Source organism: Falco punctatus, assembly GCF_963210335.1.
Source record: "Falco punctatus genome assembly, chromosome: 4".
Classification (NCBI taxonomy): Eukaryota; Metazoa; Chordata; class Aves; order Falconiformes; family Falconidae; genus Falco; species Falco punctatus.
Window position 1 is genome coordinate 95042199 of NC_137583.1, and position 15812 is coordinate 95058010.

The 15812-nt window shown below is 44.9% G+C and overlaps 1 protein-coding gene across 3 annotated transcripts in view; it reads right to left on the minus strand.

The window, feature by feature from the left end:
* ELMO1 (engulfment and cell motility 1) overlaps window positions 1-15347 on the minus strand; it is a 311558-nt gene extending 296211 nt beyond the window's left edge. Inside the window, exons 1-2 of one of the 3 annotated variants that reach the window (XM_080383306.1) lie at window positions 15029-15347; window positions 13935-14005 (exon numbers count right to left, since the gene is read on the minus strand). The gene's annotated coding sequence lies outside the window, so the exon portion shown is untranslated. Of the gene's footprint in view, window positions 1-13934; window positions 14006-14503; window positions 14779-15028 lie in introns of those variants that run through there. The other 2 variants (XM_080383308.1, XM_080383305.1) reach the window with 2 other exon arrangements.
* Between the last annotated feature and the right edge of the window lie 465 nt (window positions 15348-15812).

Genomic DNA, 15812 nt, shown 5'->3' on the forward strand with positions numbered 1-15812 from the left:
AAGAACAGTAAATCAAAATAAGCACTTGGCGGGCACATTGTGGTGAGATCACAGCAAGATCCTGGAATAGCAGAGGCCTTCTCATATGGAAAAGGCTCGTGGAGTTCCCGTGAAGTTCAAGTAACCATCATCTGACCCAGTGAGCAATACTGAGATGGACACAGCCCTCCATGGAAACCAGCTGTAAACCGAGTGAACACCCAGGGAAGCGACAGAATCGGCATCCAAAGCTTCACAACTAATGTGTCACATTGTGCGATCTAGCCGTATTACTGCTTGAAAACCAGCACAAGACCAGAGCTTTTTAATCTTATCACATGATAGCACTCAGAAGTAAAAAGTGAGAAGTGGGGGGACAAAGCCCCCACTAGAAGGTAAGCTTGAATACACAGCGGGAGTTTCACTTCTCTGATTTTCAGTTCTCTGACTGAAAAAATAAAAGATGTTATGGGGTAGAAAAATCAGGTATTGTTTAGAAAAGGTATACTTGGCCCAAGGAGAATGATAAAAGAATTACTTAAAATGTGTTTGTGATTCATCATTGTTTAGTAGCTTCTCGTGAATGCTAATGTGTTTCAGAGAGATAGAGAGGCTTGTGCAGGTGTGACAAAAAAGATTAGTCAGTTATTAGTAAGCTGCTGGCTTCACTGGCAGCCACACTGCTGGAGCTGTACACTGCGTAAAGGGCCTGCCAGTAACTCTCCACGCACTGCTGATATTTAAAACTGCCAGGACAGTCAGGACAACAAGTTATATCTGCAAATATTTATTTCTTTGCCTGCCTCCATGGTAAATTTTGTAGTTAAATCAAAATGCCACATGCTAAAGTCAGTGTGGCTCCTCTTCAGGAGCAAGCGTAAAGAAAGGATCTAAATTAATCCAAAAGCCTCTAAACTAATTGAAACAGTAACTCACTGCCTTTACAGGACCTTCAAAGAAGGTGCTTACTTCAGCAGAAGTTTATCTACATGGATCTATCTACATGAACCAGCACAGGCAGGCTGGTTTAAATTTAAACTTCATCTTGCTTCAGTGTAACTACTCCCTTCACCAGTAGCTTTACAGCAATAAAACTTTATTCTCTTTTAACACTCTGGAAATCCGGTCATTTCCACAGGCCTCACAACAACACTTAGAGAAAATTTTCAGGCAAGTTGTCTATTAACCTGATACCTAGCATCCTTTTCTAACACAGAAGTCAGAACAGCAGGAAGGACCATTCAATTTCATCCATTTTCAGCTTTCAAGAAAATACACTATGATCCCTTAATTACAAATGATGTTCAGGCCTTAAAAGGGGACCCTCCAACAGATACTTAGGAAACAAAACCCAACACCCAACGTTTTCGAAGAGCAACGATACAATCCAAGCAATCGTGCTCCAACAACTGCAAGCCAGCTCCGGCACTGAGAAGCAGTCTGGCTTTGGCTCTGTGCCTCACTACACACGTGAGACACCCAACTGCTGCAGCATAATGCTCATCCTTACTACGAGACAGACATTACCACCTTTATAGCATAGTGGATTTCTGAAATAAATAGCAAATAATCCACTAGTGGCTTAATTCATTAGCTGTACAAAATTCTCAGAGTCAAAGGTCAGTTAAATGAGATGAAAACCATTAATCCAGCTCACTTCAGACTCTTCTGACAAAGAACACAGCCATATGCCCATGTTCTTTTTCCAACCACAGTTCCTATTAATTTTGCAGGTACTCAGTTTCCATCTACAGTTTAATGGCTAATTTCTTAACATTCACAGGCATTAAAAAAGTAAGCAAAGAACCTACTGCCCTATGGTGCAGTTACACTATGTGTTTGCACACATGCACATGTGTACATGGATATGAAAGCCAAATATTTTGATTAAAAGAATGCTTCCTGAATGAAAATTACAATCTCATCTCCCAAATAGCAGAAATCCTCGTAGGAAGACTTTCTAAGCCGTTTAGAAAGTCACCATTGTCAGAAGCATAGCTGAATAAGACCGGTGCTTCCCACTCAGCTGATCTGACCCATGCATTTATTTTCTACATGATTATTCATGCCTGTAAAGCAGAAAAAGAGCATGACCCATATCTGTTTTGGTTTGTGCAGAATCAACAAGATTCAACAAAACCCAAAACTTAAGCGCATATTTAATTGTAATTTAATGGGAATAAGAAACCTTCCAGTCCTCACACACATGCACACCTTAAAAGACCCAGAGTAATCTAGGATTGGCCTTAAAAGCCCGAGAGCTCCTAGCTCAAGACCTTCCATACTTCCACTGCAGCCTTATGGTAGACAACCCAGAAAGCTGTCTGCTGAGGACTCGGTCTCTGTGACAGCAGACAGAAAGGACAGGTAGGGAAAAAAAAAAAAAAACAAGAAACACCAAACAAACAAAACAAAACACAGGGCTTCCTCATTCATGCCAGGGGATGCAAAGGTTGTTTATTAACATTCTACGGTCTTGCCCTGCCACCAGCTAGAGATTTTGCACCCAGTTAGACAACGTATTATATTAAAAATAAGCACGTATTAAAGCTGTGGAGGAGTGAGGTACTACTGAGGAATATTTACCTGATTAATGTGCCATTATGTATCACTCTTCCATTCTTCAGAGCCAGTTGTAGGTTACACAATGGCCCAGCAATATTCAAACTCCATTTCCATACCCCTGACAGACTAAGCTTGTGGGGCTGAGTCAGGGGGAAAACCCCAAAATATGTAATTATGTACCACATAAGATTTAAATTACTAAACTGAAACACTAGGGATCACCCATTCCCTGTTCCAGGCTTATCTTGCAAAAAAGGCGATGCCTAAATAAACTTGACAATACCCTCCCCTCCCCTTTCTGGGTCTGCTAAGGCTTTCCCCTTCTGCTTGCTTTATTTCTCTTTCCTCCTCCTTCATTTAACCTTATTCTACCACTGTCAAAAGTTTCAAGGAACATGAACGTTTTTTTCAGCCATTTCTTTGCGATGTCAAGTCCTGCCTTTTGCTACCAGTCTTGGTACCCCCCCCTTCCACCCTTCCTAAACTATACTCCATTCTTTCAAGAGCAGCATTTTCTGTTGATAGTGCCAGAGGCCAGGAAGGCTCCTGGCAGTACAGCTCTGACAAAGAGCCTGAAACTGAACAATCTCTTTTTTTGTGAAAGGAGATAAGGAAGTCCAAGACATGGTTTTTAAAAGGAGTATAAAATAAAAAATAAAAATTAAAAAAAAAAATGCCACCGGCATTGGCAGTTTTTAAATAAAACACACACAAATTTTCCCTTCCAAACGGCCAGGTAGCATACAATGGCTTTCACCAGCAACGAGCACCTGCTCCTCCTACCTACATAAAAATGCTCTGCAGAAAAGAAGGAAAAGACATTGCATTGTGGATCTCATATACCCACAGACATAAATAACACTCCAGTAATTCTGCCCTGTTTCTACAAAAGCCAATGGTGAGGCCAAATGCTACAATTTTCTGCTGGTTCTTCCCAATACAGTCTAGCTCTTCTTTTGACAACTGTACAAGGCAAGCCATTGGCAACTGCAGAAAGATGCTATTTTTTGTCAGAAACAGTTTAAAAGAATTACTGCAGAAAAACACATTATTTTATTCAAATGTTTCAGCAACCCAATCTCAGTGTGTACAAGGGTAACAATGGGGAAACTGCTGCTCCTGAGACACAGTTGCTCTGCTAAGGCAAAATAGAGAACATCCTTCTCTTCCTAAATACAATTATCCTGCTTTAGTGGCACACCTGCGAGAAAGCAGCGAAAAACTTTCTCTCTCATGGTATCCAAATTGTTCTGCAAACAGCAAAAGCCTTTGCAATTATCACATATATCACCCTCAGCTTTCACTGATTTTCTGAATTCCTCAGTGGGACCAGAAGTAGTTGAAGACGTGTTAGACCTTCGAAAGGAAAAAGTACCATTGAATATTTTAACAGTCTGCAACAGTTTCTCATACAATGCAAGGAAGGCACCTTCCTTTCTTTGAACTCATTTTTTCATTCAACACTGTTAAGTGCCGAACTGCAAACCCACGGACTGACTCTCTGCACAAAGGTTACACACTGGTCACAACTAAATAGTCAACATTTACAGCACTGTGGATCTGAGATAATTCTCTTTCTTCCTCTTCTAAAGACCAAACTCTCTAGTGGCTTGACACTACTGGACTTAACGTGTTATGTTATCAGGAGGAACTGAGTTATGCTAGCAGTTCAGGTCTACCTGGTTAACATTTTTACTGGAAATAGTATGGCAAATTATTACCAGCTTTTCTAGTACGATACCAAGATAACCACCTGCACAGCTCTTTCTATTAAGCCAGGTAAAAGTTACAGATTAAATTCTTCTTTGGGAAAAAAATACCACACACACACCCCCAAAGAAAAAGCACCCAAACTCACAAAACCTCAAGATTTTTTCAGTTTTAAGTGTAGATATCTAGACATCAAACCAGCATGAATACAAAATATAAAATTCTGGAGAATGCCAAGGATTATTATTCTTCAACTAAATCATATTGCCACTTCATGATTTTCATCTATGGACAACCTTTAGTAACACACAGCAACTACTGCCCAAAAGACAGAACTGTTGCCTATAGAATCATTGGACTAATCAATTCACCTTCACTGATGAAAGACTTTTAAAAAAAACCCCATGTTTTCTTTGACTTCCATGTTCATGAGGCTTTGTGCCAGCATCCAATTGAGAAATTAAAACAAACAACAGCAGATATCTCAAACTGAATCCAACTATGAAATGCTTTTTTTTTTTTTTCCTTCAGCGTATACTAAAAGAATTCCAGAATTTCTGCCTACAGCCAGTATGTAGATGGATTCAGTAAAAATACTGGACAGTCAGGCCCTAAAAGAGCTGCCCTGAGCTCCTCCCGGTGTTCAGTGGGAGCTTCTCCACCATTACTTGGTACATGGAGAAGTTCAATTTTGTCTCTATTTGAAAAAAATTGATTGTAGATCTTCTCTGCCCAGTTAGGTTAAATCAGCTCATCAAGGCGCTGCAGCTACAGCAGTAACTTCATATTACAATCTGAAAAACAGTAGGAGAGAACACGAGTTCCCACTGCTGATGCATAGTCCATGCTGTCCTTAGGGAAGGCAGCTCCCCAGCTTTTATTCAGAAAATAGAAGGGCAGATAGCAGGCAGAATGCAGACATAAAAGGATATATTTGCAAGCTATTTTTAAATTAAGATTGAGAAGATGCTCAAAACAACCTCCAAGTTCCCTAACTGCTTCAGGTTACCAATACAGAACGCACCCATGCCTTGCTCCCGCTTGTAACTTCTCCACAGACTGGGTAAAGATCAAGTATCCATGCTGACCATATCAGGCTTACCTGTCCCTTTCGGTAAATACCGTGGGTTAAGAGATCTTGCTGCAGCTCTCACAAGCTGCCAGTATTACAACCGATTACTCTATTTCAGCAGTACTGCTTTTGTCAAAACAATAGATTCAGATTCATTTTGTTAAAAGACACTTTTCTCCCAAAGCTTCTCTTTTAGTGCCTCTTGTCTCATTTTGTATGCATGTGAAGCGACAACACACATGGACTACCGTACTTCAAACATACAACTCTCTCTCCCTTTGGCTAATACTGATAATGCAGTTAATTACATGCAAAGCTGTAATTATACCTGCATAACTAATGCCTAGGTATCTCCACACACACGAGGCTGCTGGAATCAGACTGGGATAAGGAGCTAGAAGATGCAGAAAATGTTTTATGAGCCCTTCTAACTGCAGTTATGCCTACTGCTTCTTACCAGGATTCACCCTATGTGGCAGACCCGAACGCTCCCCATCCTGCGGGAACCCTGCTGGCACCGAAGCGTCGGAGAGCAGCTGTCCTGAGGATGGCACCCGCTTGGGACCCCAGTCCTTACCTGATGCAACAATTGAAACTACATCCTTCCAGTGTCCAACCAGTGACTTAGAGCATCTCTTCCATCACGTTAAACTACAGAGCTGCAAAATGTCGTCCCATTACAATTGCTTATCTCAGAAACGGAACCTGCAGCAGCACACACTGGGCCTGCCCAGGTACTGTCTGAATTCAAGTACTGGACACCAGCAGTCAGGAAGCTGCACTGACTCAGGCTTACCATTGCCAAATTAAATTAAAACTGCTGGTTTCCTGAATGACTCCAAATTGCCTGCCTGAGAAGCTACCTTTCTCCTCAATCCATATCCACAGCTGGAGCCTCTTTGTCACAGAGGAGACAGCTACCAACAGGACATTCTCTAAAGGGGGCCCTCCACTCTGAATTTCAATAGATCAAGAGAGAAAAGCCTCAAGACAGGAAAGCAAGGCTTATCCCCTTAGTCAAGCTTATGGGGACCAGTGAACACAGCCAGAACAATTAGTTGGAAACAAAGGATCTGCGGGTTGACTTAAGTTTGATTTTCTAGTCTAGTTTGGTGGTTCTCTATTTACCGATTTAGGGGAGGGAAGCCTGACTGCTTTTTCCCTTATACCATCATCCCTCTAATTGCAGAAAAGTAGCCCATAGGCCAGCACAGTTGCTTTTTCAACCTTCATATATTAATTCTACAAAATTAATTCAAAGCCAAAAGCCTCACTGTTTCTAAAGGTGAATAATTTTACAAAATTTAAGCAATTTGGAATATTTTTTAAAAAATCGCAAAACCTCCTGTTTTATTTTGAATTCACACATCCACTGAATTGTGGATGTTTTGATCCCTCTGGCTTATAAACCAGGAAAGCAATTTAAAATTCCAGTGCAAATAGCCCAAGACCATTTTATTTATGTTTGTTTTAAAATAGAATTTGAATTCCAACTTGGATTTAAAATTATGTAGATTAATTTCTTCCCTTCTCCCTCTGCACACATCTCTCCTTTCTCATAATGTGTTTTCTGACTCATTCACAGCTGGAGGGGATGAAGTCTTTGAAACTTCTGCCTTCCAGAAAACCATCCCAACACAGCACAATGCTACCGACTCTTGCTGTTACACAAACACACACAGACTTCCAACAAGCTAGCTTCCTAAGGTAGCTGAAGGAAAAAACTGGTTATTTTTGGCAGGTCAAGAAATAAAAAGCCCAGGTCACTGCATATTAGAAAAGTTTGTGAAAGGCACTGTACATTCACATCCTTAAGGCTAACCCAAGAAATATAGACTGAAATCACTAGTATTTTATACAGAGAGAAGAACAGATGCAGAAAGTTCAGTAAGTGAAGTTCAAATGTGTCAGAGAAGAAAGCCAGGACAGAAAAAGGTTCAGAGCAGCATAGGGCAGAAGAAAAAAATCATCTTTCCAGATTTTATACACTGCCTTCCACTATTGCACTTCTGTAAAAATTTCACTTTTGGCTGCATAATATGAAAATTAATCTTTTCAAAAAAGACCACATAAACTGACCTACTTCTAACATTAGTTACAACTTTTAAAAACCAACCTAGTATTTTTGTTCAAGATGTGGGCCACTTTTCATGCCCTTTTCTTCCTTTTCTGGAACTGGCACTAGCTGTCACATCTTTAATTACTTGCCATAGATACGGTTAAAATTGCATTAAGTGGTCCAAAGTGGAAAACACCTTACATTTTCTTTTGGCTTTGTAGGCTTTCTGGTTGGTTGGACGTTTTCCCCCCACCTTTACAATCTTCTCCCAAGTAGTTAACGACCACCACACCAAATGCCTTTTGGTCTTCAATGGAAGTTTTCATTTTTTCAAATTTTCTGCTTTTTTTTTTTTTTTTCAGGAAAAGAAGATTAAACACAAGAACAAACTTGTATGCATATCTATAGGAGGAGAGATTATAGACCCATATAAAGTATAGCTCAGAATTAGACCTCGTTTCAAGACCCAAATTTTGTGAGTTTGGTGAGCAGAAGAGATGTCAGAGTATGTGTGAAGAGGGACAGTGGGAGGTGGGGTGAAAAGGTTGATAGGAGGAATGTACTTGAACCACAGGGGGTAGAGTTTCAACAGATGAGTGCCCTGGTGCTTGAAGGGAGGGAGAAAAAAGAGAACTTGGGAGAGGAAAAAAAAAAAAAAAAGAAAGAAAGAAAAAGACAATCACCAATATGCCAGCATTTTAAAAGCCTAGTGACCAAGGGGTATACCAGATATCCTTTCCAGAATGCAAGGACCAAAACTGATGGTTTTTTTTTTAGTTGATTTGGCTCAGTGTTATTAAAAAAGTTTGTCTACAAGTCCATGCCCCGAGCCAGCACTTATCAGGTTTCAATTTCCAGCTGAAGCCACGACCGTTGCTATGAAAACTAACATGCAATTGTATTCCAGAAAGCAAAGCAATGGAAAAGACTGTATCGGAACTTAACAAATACATGCATTGGCACCAAGAGTAAAAACCCTATTATACCAACCTGTGTCATAGACATTTGTTCTTATTATTAGAGAAGAAATGTGCAAGTCAACTTTACTGTCTGGCCAGAGGGTATTATGTGAACACTTATAAATTGCTCATCACCCTACCTCAATAGACTACCACCTTTTTTAAAATATGAAGCAGCAATTTAAAGCCACTCCCACCATGGTCACTCAGCAAGATTCAACGAAGCATACAGCAGATTGCCAGTCTAGCCAGACAGAAACCTGAACAGCTTACGTGAGGTATCTTCACCAAGACCCACACGCCCCTTACACTTCTGCTGAACTAGACGATACATGTACCTTGGCTGAAGAGACAGAAAACAGGCAAATGGTATTTTCATTTCTGTTACAAATTCAAACACCAGAATTCATGCATGTGTTAAGAATACAGGAGTAGTTAGCTAAGACAGTTCTGTATCCATGGAATAAAGTGCTAAAGCAATCACATTTTGTAGAAGTTTACTGAAATACTGGTTTTGCCAAACTCCATCAAAACATAGCAAAAATTATTTTAACTATCATTTTAAAAAAAAAATTAAAATCATTCACCTATTTTCACAACATTTATGTGTCTCCTATGATTACATAAAAGATCAAGTCAGCATCAGAAGAAACTGAGAGGGGCTTCAAGTCAGCAAACAAGTACACTAAGTATACTTCTTACTCGCAGCATGTACACGATCACAGGAAACAACTACATGCTTAATTTTGCAGAAGTTTCTAACAGGGTAAATTAGGAGCCCTGCCTCTTTCAATTCTTACTATCAAGCTGACAACAAGCTAAAAGAAAAACACCTCTGATAGCACCAGCCATCTAGCCCCAGGAACCGTGCACAGAATTTCAGCTGAAGGAGGAAGATTGGCACCCTGAGAGCATTATTTGAGCCCGTTGTCATGCCCTGCATATCCTTCCTTTTGTCCAGCTTCAAAGTGTTGGATGCATTTAACCTGCAGGTTGTCAGCTTCATACCTTAAGGGAAAAGAGGTCCACATGGAGCATTTTGTCTGTGTTCACACACACACACTGATTTTTAAAAAGCTCTGGGAAATTGGATCATCTTCAAGCAAGCATCCTCTGCTGTATTAAAGAATGGGAGTTTAAAGCCATCACACCTCCAGAACCTGAAGATCTCAGCAGCAGTGACCCAGCCTCCCTTTCAGCTGAAGCAAGCTCAACAAAAGGCTGGATTATCGTACATGTATTCATGCAGCTGATAAAAAAAATTACTGAGTCGCTGATGATGCAATATTTCAGAGACAGTTTTACACTTCATATGCCCCCCATAAATTTGGACTGTCCAACACTTTGAGCTAGAGACTTTGAAAGAGCATAGGTGATCCCCATTTCAGTCCACAGCTTCTCTTGCAAATCATAAATAAAATTATTTGAGTAATAATCTAAGGGATGCCTGGGAAAGAATTTAAGGACTGGACAAAGTCAGTGAAACCATGAGAGCTGGGATAAAGTAAATACACCAAAGACCAAAGAATAAGGTACCAATGTATAGGTGGCAAACACACAAGAAGAAATTATGAGGAGAGTTTAGTTTTGAGAAATAAAAACCAGAAGGAAAGCAGAAGCAAAAGCCGAGAAAACACACACAGCTAGGACACAGCTATCATTTTCTAACAGATCTGTTTGGGAACAATTTGTTTTCTTACCCCACCCCGCCCCCCTCCAACCCCAGCCTCTTTCCTGAAGATGATGTTTCACAAACACTTTAAATCAACTGAAGTCCATCTGAAAGGGGAAATCTTCTCCCTCAGCACTGACCGGTAGTTCCCGCTCCCTCCTTTGCACTAGTGCTAGCTCCTGTGGATTCTGCAGTGGGATCTGACCGTAAATGGAACACAGCAGAAGCATCAGTAAGCAGACTTACGTCCTCAGAAGCAGCAAGAATAGGTCTCTTATAGCATCTGCATAACATCTCCAGGTAGTATATTCATATTTCTAAAGAACTCCAAAGGCTGCTCACTAGAAATGTACCAAAGTGAGTTCATTTATACATAAACTAAAACACTGCTCTAAGGGTACCCCTACCAGCAGTGGCTTTAAGTCTTCTTCACAGTGCAAGTTAGAGCTGAACGGAAAAATGGCTTGTGCATTACTTCCACGCTCTCACAACTAAGCTCTCCCTCCTAGCAGCCATCAAAAACAAGCCTACTGCAGTCAAATCAAGTACTTACAACGGAAACCTGCCACTAGGAGAAATGTATCAATGCATTTTCAAGTGTTTGCCAACAAGTACCAGGTGAATCACTGTTCACCTTGCTCTTAAGTGCAAGGACACACTCTACACACCAATCTGCTTGGCAGCTTGAGAAACTAGTAGCTTACCAAGGGGTACCACACATGTGGCACCAGCTACTTAGTATCTGCCCATAACAAAGAAGTTTACCTCTGTCAGGTCTCTAATGGAGAAAAGAAGAAACATCTTGGCTATCCCCTGTGGCATAGACTTCTCATTAATACTCCTCTTCAATGTTAACAGTGATCAGAAAACTGCGGAAAACTAGCAGAGAAGTTGTGACATTATCCTTCAATCTCTCACTTGCAATAATGAAAGATCACACCACAAAACCAAATCCTTGCAAATAACTTGATGTAAAAATACTGACTGAAGGACAGCTTCACAATTTTCTGATTATTCTTCCATTCTTCTCTGCAATGCCATATGTATGCAGTTTATTTTATGTTAAGTGTCACATACATATTATCACCTCTTATGATCCGTACTATCAAATGCCTGCCAACACACTGGCTTCTGCCAATTGCTTTTAGTTTCTCTTTCTCCCCTTTTCCAGTGTTATATTTGGAGAAAGGGAAAAACAGAAAAGAAAAAGAAAAAAAAAAAAAGGTAACTGACTCCAGTAGAAGGAAAATTATCTCAAATCCTTTAAACAGTTGCTCTGTTAAATTGACACAAGTTTAACAACGTGTACTTGGCACATTCCTCTTGCCACGAATACAAGAACCTTTTTCAAAAAAACTCATTCAGAGCAGGGAAATCTTTTAAAGATACAGCACAGGCCTTACTGAATGGTGGTTTGATGGCTGTTACAAAGCTATTTCTAGTTCCAAGTGTTCAAACCACAAAGACTTCATAACCATAAACCCCCTTTTCTGAAATCTCCCTTTTTAACAGGACAATGACTGAACAGGGGAGACAAACTCAACCAACTTATTCTCCCTCAAAGTTCTGGCTCCAGGACAGTGCAAGGATACAGCAGAGGAGAAAGTCTATGAGACGCAGGTATAACTGTGCAGAGAAATAAAGCAGAAAAGGCAAGAGCACTTTTCCTTGCTCCCAAGGTGTATGATGTTTTCTAGTCCCCAGGGCTGCCAAAATCCCATCACCTTCTACAAACTTTTTTTTTTTTTTAATACAACATACTGCACATTCGCACCACAGCACGACGAAGACAGCTTCTAAACTGGAGAGATCATTTACTTCAAGGAAACTGAAAATCAAGGGATAGCAGAGTCACAACTGAAGACAATTGTACTTGAAGGCCACACCTAAGCCCCAAGCAAATTCCTATCTGAGAATCACAGAATCGGGAATGTTGTGGTTGGCAACATATCAAAAAAGGCTGCTGTCATTAGACCAGGAGGACACTGCACATTAGTGTGCAGGTGCACTGGCAGAGATCTATGGAAACCTTTTCCTAGTTACAGATAAATCTATAGACATCAGTTTCTCACTCCATCACATACTGAACCCACCCAGAGTATCACAAGAAGAAAGCCACACGCCTTATGTGCAAACATGAGACCTCTGCTCCCTATGTATCAACATGGAATACACAAGATCATAGTCCCAGTACCACTTTGTAGGCTAAATACTGTGAGAAAGTGCATCTAGGAGCCCAAACCTTAAAATCAAAAAGAGACTTCTACTAGGTAGCAAAAACAAAGAGCGGAAGGAAGGGTGGAGCACCACATTACTCTTGATCCGCAATTCGCTGCAGGACAGCATCGCTGTCAGGAAGTGCCATGCACACAGCTGTGTTTCAGCAACAGTTACACCTTTATGCAGCCTAAGCTTTTTTTCTGAATACTAGCCTGAAGGGGCATAAAAAAAAAAAAAAAAATCACTTCTTAGGACCGTGAATACAATACATTGCACCCAAACAGTGAGGAAACAGAAGCGCTTGCTTTTAAGAACACACATTGTCAGGTTATATAATAATGAATACTGAACTGCAGGTACCTTCAGTGACCACATAAGACAACTTACAGAATAAATAGGTAGGAATTTTTCCTATCCCTTCATCAAAATCCATCTGAATTGTACAACTATTAAGTTTTTCCTGGCATATGGAAAATATAAGGAAAAATATCAAAATGTTAAGTGTAGAAATCAGTCCTCTTTCCCCCCCCCCTTCCCCATTCTTCATTTTAAAAAATTCTCAATGACACACATAGCAAAGTTTCAAGCTACAGAGAAGACAAGTGTGTTACACTGCACAGCGAATTTCAAACAGATGACAAAAAGAGACAAAAGAAAGTCAACTACCCCCGCACTCTCCCTGAGTGAACAAACTGGGAATCAGGTACACCTCTAGACTGGTCAAATCATGCACTCAGATCCACAGACTGCACTGACAGCATCTTTCAATAATATCCCTTTCATGTCATGTTGATGTTTTAGCCATACTAATCTTCATTTTCTCTGACCAGGGAGTTTTTGAGAGTTGCTGCAGTACTTTTAACAGCTTTATGGCACGTGCACTGTTAGGAAAACATCCATTAACACACAAGAGGGATTTTACCAGCAAACTGTCACCACTGTCCTTCCTCCTCCTTATCTAGTTACCGGTCATCAGATTGGATCCTTACCACATACTTATACAGCTCAAAAAAAAAGGGGGCGGGGGGGGGGGGGGGGGGGGGACGGGACAGGGCAGAAATCAGGAAAAGAAAATCTTCAAAGAAGGAAAGCAAGCTTGCAGCTCAAACTGGCACAACTTGATGAAAATGCATTTATATGTTTCTTTACTGTGTAATATTCTATGTAAGTCAATCAAGCAGAAATGACAGGGGAAGAACGGGACTAAAGAGAACAATGAATGATCCATAAATGCCTAAAAGATTATATAACTGAGGATGAGACGGCATGTGTGTGTGTGCACGCATCTGGGGGAAAGGAGGAGAAAGAGCTAAGGGGAAGATGAGGAAAGGATGCCCTTGGTCACAGGTACAGGACTCTGCACAGTCCTTACTTAGTTTCCCCCTCTTCCCAAAAGATAAGTATTTTAACCTGGGGCAGTCAGGCACTGAGGGACAAAAGCAAAAGCAAGCCCATCTCCTTATGAATAACACACTTGGAAGCATCCCTTGCTGAAACCGCACCGTAACCGCTGTATGGTGAAACACAGCTCACAGGCAACCATGTTTACACTAAAGCAATTAACACACGGTACATTTCCTGCATCATTATTATCATTGGCACTCGCAACGCGTTTGTTGCACATTTTGAGCCTTGGCAGGTTAAGAGATATTCTTATAAAATTCATTACAAAACGTTGCTGATTCGAAATGTACTCACTGTTATTTTTCAGGAACTCCTATATTTACTTTATACCATTCTCGGGGGAGAGCTGGACAGTTGCGTTAGTTCTGCAAGGAAAAGATATTCAAAATAAACTTCGCGAAGGCTTCCAGCCAAGCAACTTCTAAACCCGTAACTTTCCGGACCCGCTACGCACTGGCTCTGCAAGGCTGCGCAGCGCGGCTTCGCACCGCCGCCACCCGCCTTGCGGAACAGCCGCTCCCTAGAAACTGACCAGCGGTCCCATCACCGCTGCGAGCGGCGGCCGAGCGACAGCGCCCCGCATACCCCGGCCCGCCCAGCCCCCCGAGGGGCCGCGGGGCAGCCGTGCCCGGGGTGCGGCGGCCGGGTACCGGCGGCCCGCGGGGATGCACTTGCTTGGAAGTTGCGGTTCCCCCGCCGCGCGGCGGCTGCGCGCACACTTGCGGCGGTCCTGACCCCCCGCGTTAACCCGCGCGGGTCCTCCCGCGGCCGCTGCCCCCCGCACGCCGCCCCCCGCCCCGGCCGCCCGCCCCCGGTCCCGGCCCCGGCCCCGCCGGGTGAGGCGAGGGCCCGCCACCACTCACCCCCCGGCGCCCGGAGGTGCGCGGCCCCCGCCCGCCTCCCCTCGCCAGCGGCCTCCGACCAGCGGGCGCAGCTGGGGGCGGGCAGGGCCGCCCGGGCCGCGGGAGGGGGCGGGGGGGCGCGGAGCGGGAAGGAGGCGCCGGCGGAGGAGGAGGCGCCGGCGGAGCCGAGCCGGCGGCTGTGGCAGCAGCGGCCGCTGGCCGGCGGGGCGGGGAGGGCAGGGCGGCGGGAGGAGCCGCTGTGCGAGGCGGGCCGGGTCTTCCCCCCCGCCGGCCGGGGCCCCGCCGCACTGACAAGCACGAGGCTGCGCTTCCTCTTCCTCACGGCAACGGCGGCCGCTGCCTCCGGCTGCCCCCCGCCCGGCACCTCCCCCGGTGGGGGACCGGCTGCGCCGCGGGCAGGTGCGGGGCTCGCCCGGCCGCCCCGTCTCGGCCCGCCCGCCCAACGCCTCTCCCCGCGCTCCCCTTCAGCGCCTCAGCCCGCCCCGGCCCCCGCCGCTTCCCCCCGCCGCCCCGGGGCTCGCCTACCTCCCAGGGCGGGCAGCGCCGCCCGCACCCCGCGGCGCAGAGCGGGGCCGCTCGGCCGCCCCCCGCCGCGGGAGCCGGGCTCCGCGCCGCCGACGCCTCGGTGCGCCGCGCTGCCCCGGCGCTATCCCATCCCGGGGCTCGCACGGGCGCTCGGCGCTCCCCGCCGCCGCTCACTTCCTCTTCCTTCCTCCTGCTGGCCGCGCCGCGCCGTGCAGCCCCGGCCGGCCGCCGCCGAGGGGGTCCCGCCGCTCGGAGCACCTGCGGGCGGGGACGAGACCCGCCCGCCGCTGCCTTGCCCCCAGCGCTGCCCGGCAGCGGCCCGGCCCCCTCTGCCCCCTCCTTCTCCTGCAGCGCCCGGTGCGGGCTCCGGGGCTGCCTCCGTCCCTCCGCAATGACTGCTTATCCCTTGGCGCTGCGGGTCTTCCCGGAGAGCCGCCGCCGGGCAGCCTCCCAGCCGGCGCGCTGCGGCGTACGTGGATTTCCACTCCGAAGCCGGCCAGCCGCCGAGGGAGCGCAGCCGGGCCCGGGACGCTCCGCTTCGCGCCCCGGGTCGGGTCGGTCCCGGCCGGGAGGGGGCGGCACCGCCTGCGCTCGGCACCGGCTCCCCGCTCCCGGCTCTGCGATCCCTGGTCCCTGCTCCCAGCTCCCCGATCTCCGCCGGCGTTTCCAGCATCCTCAGGGCCCGCCGAGGCCGGCGTGGGATGAGTGCCTGACTCGTGGCTCTCGCTCGCTGGAAGAGTAAAATACCAGGTCTCTGCTTTTTGTTCTCAGTCTCCCTAAAAGA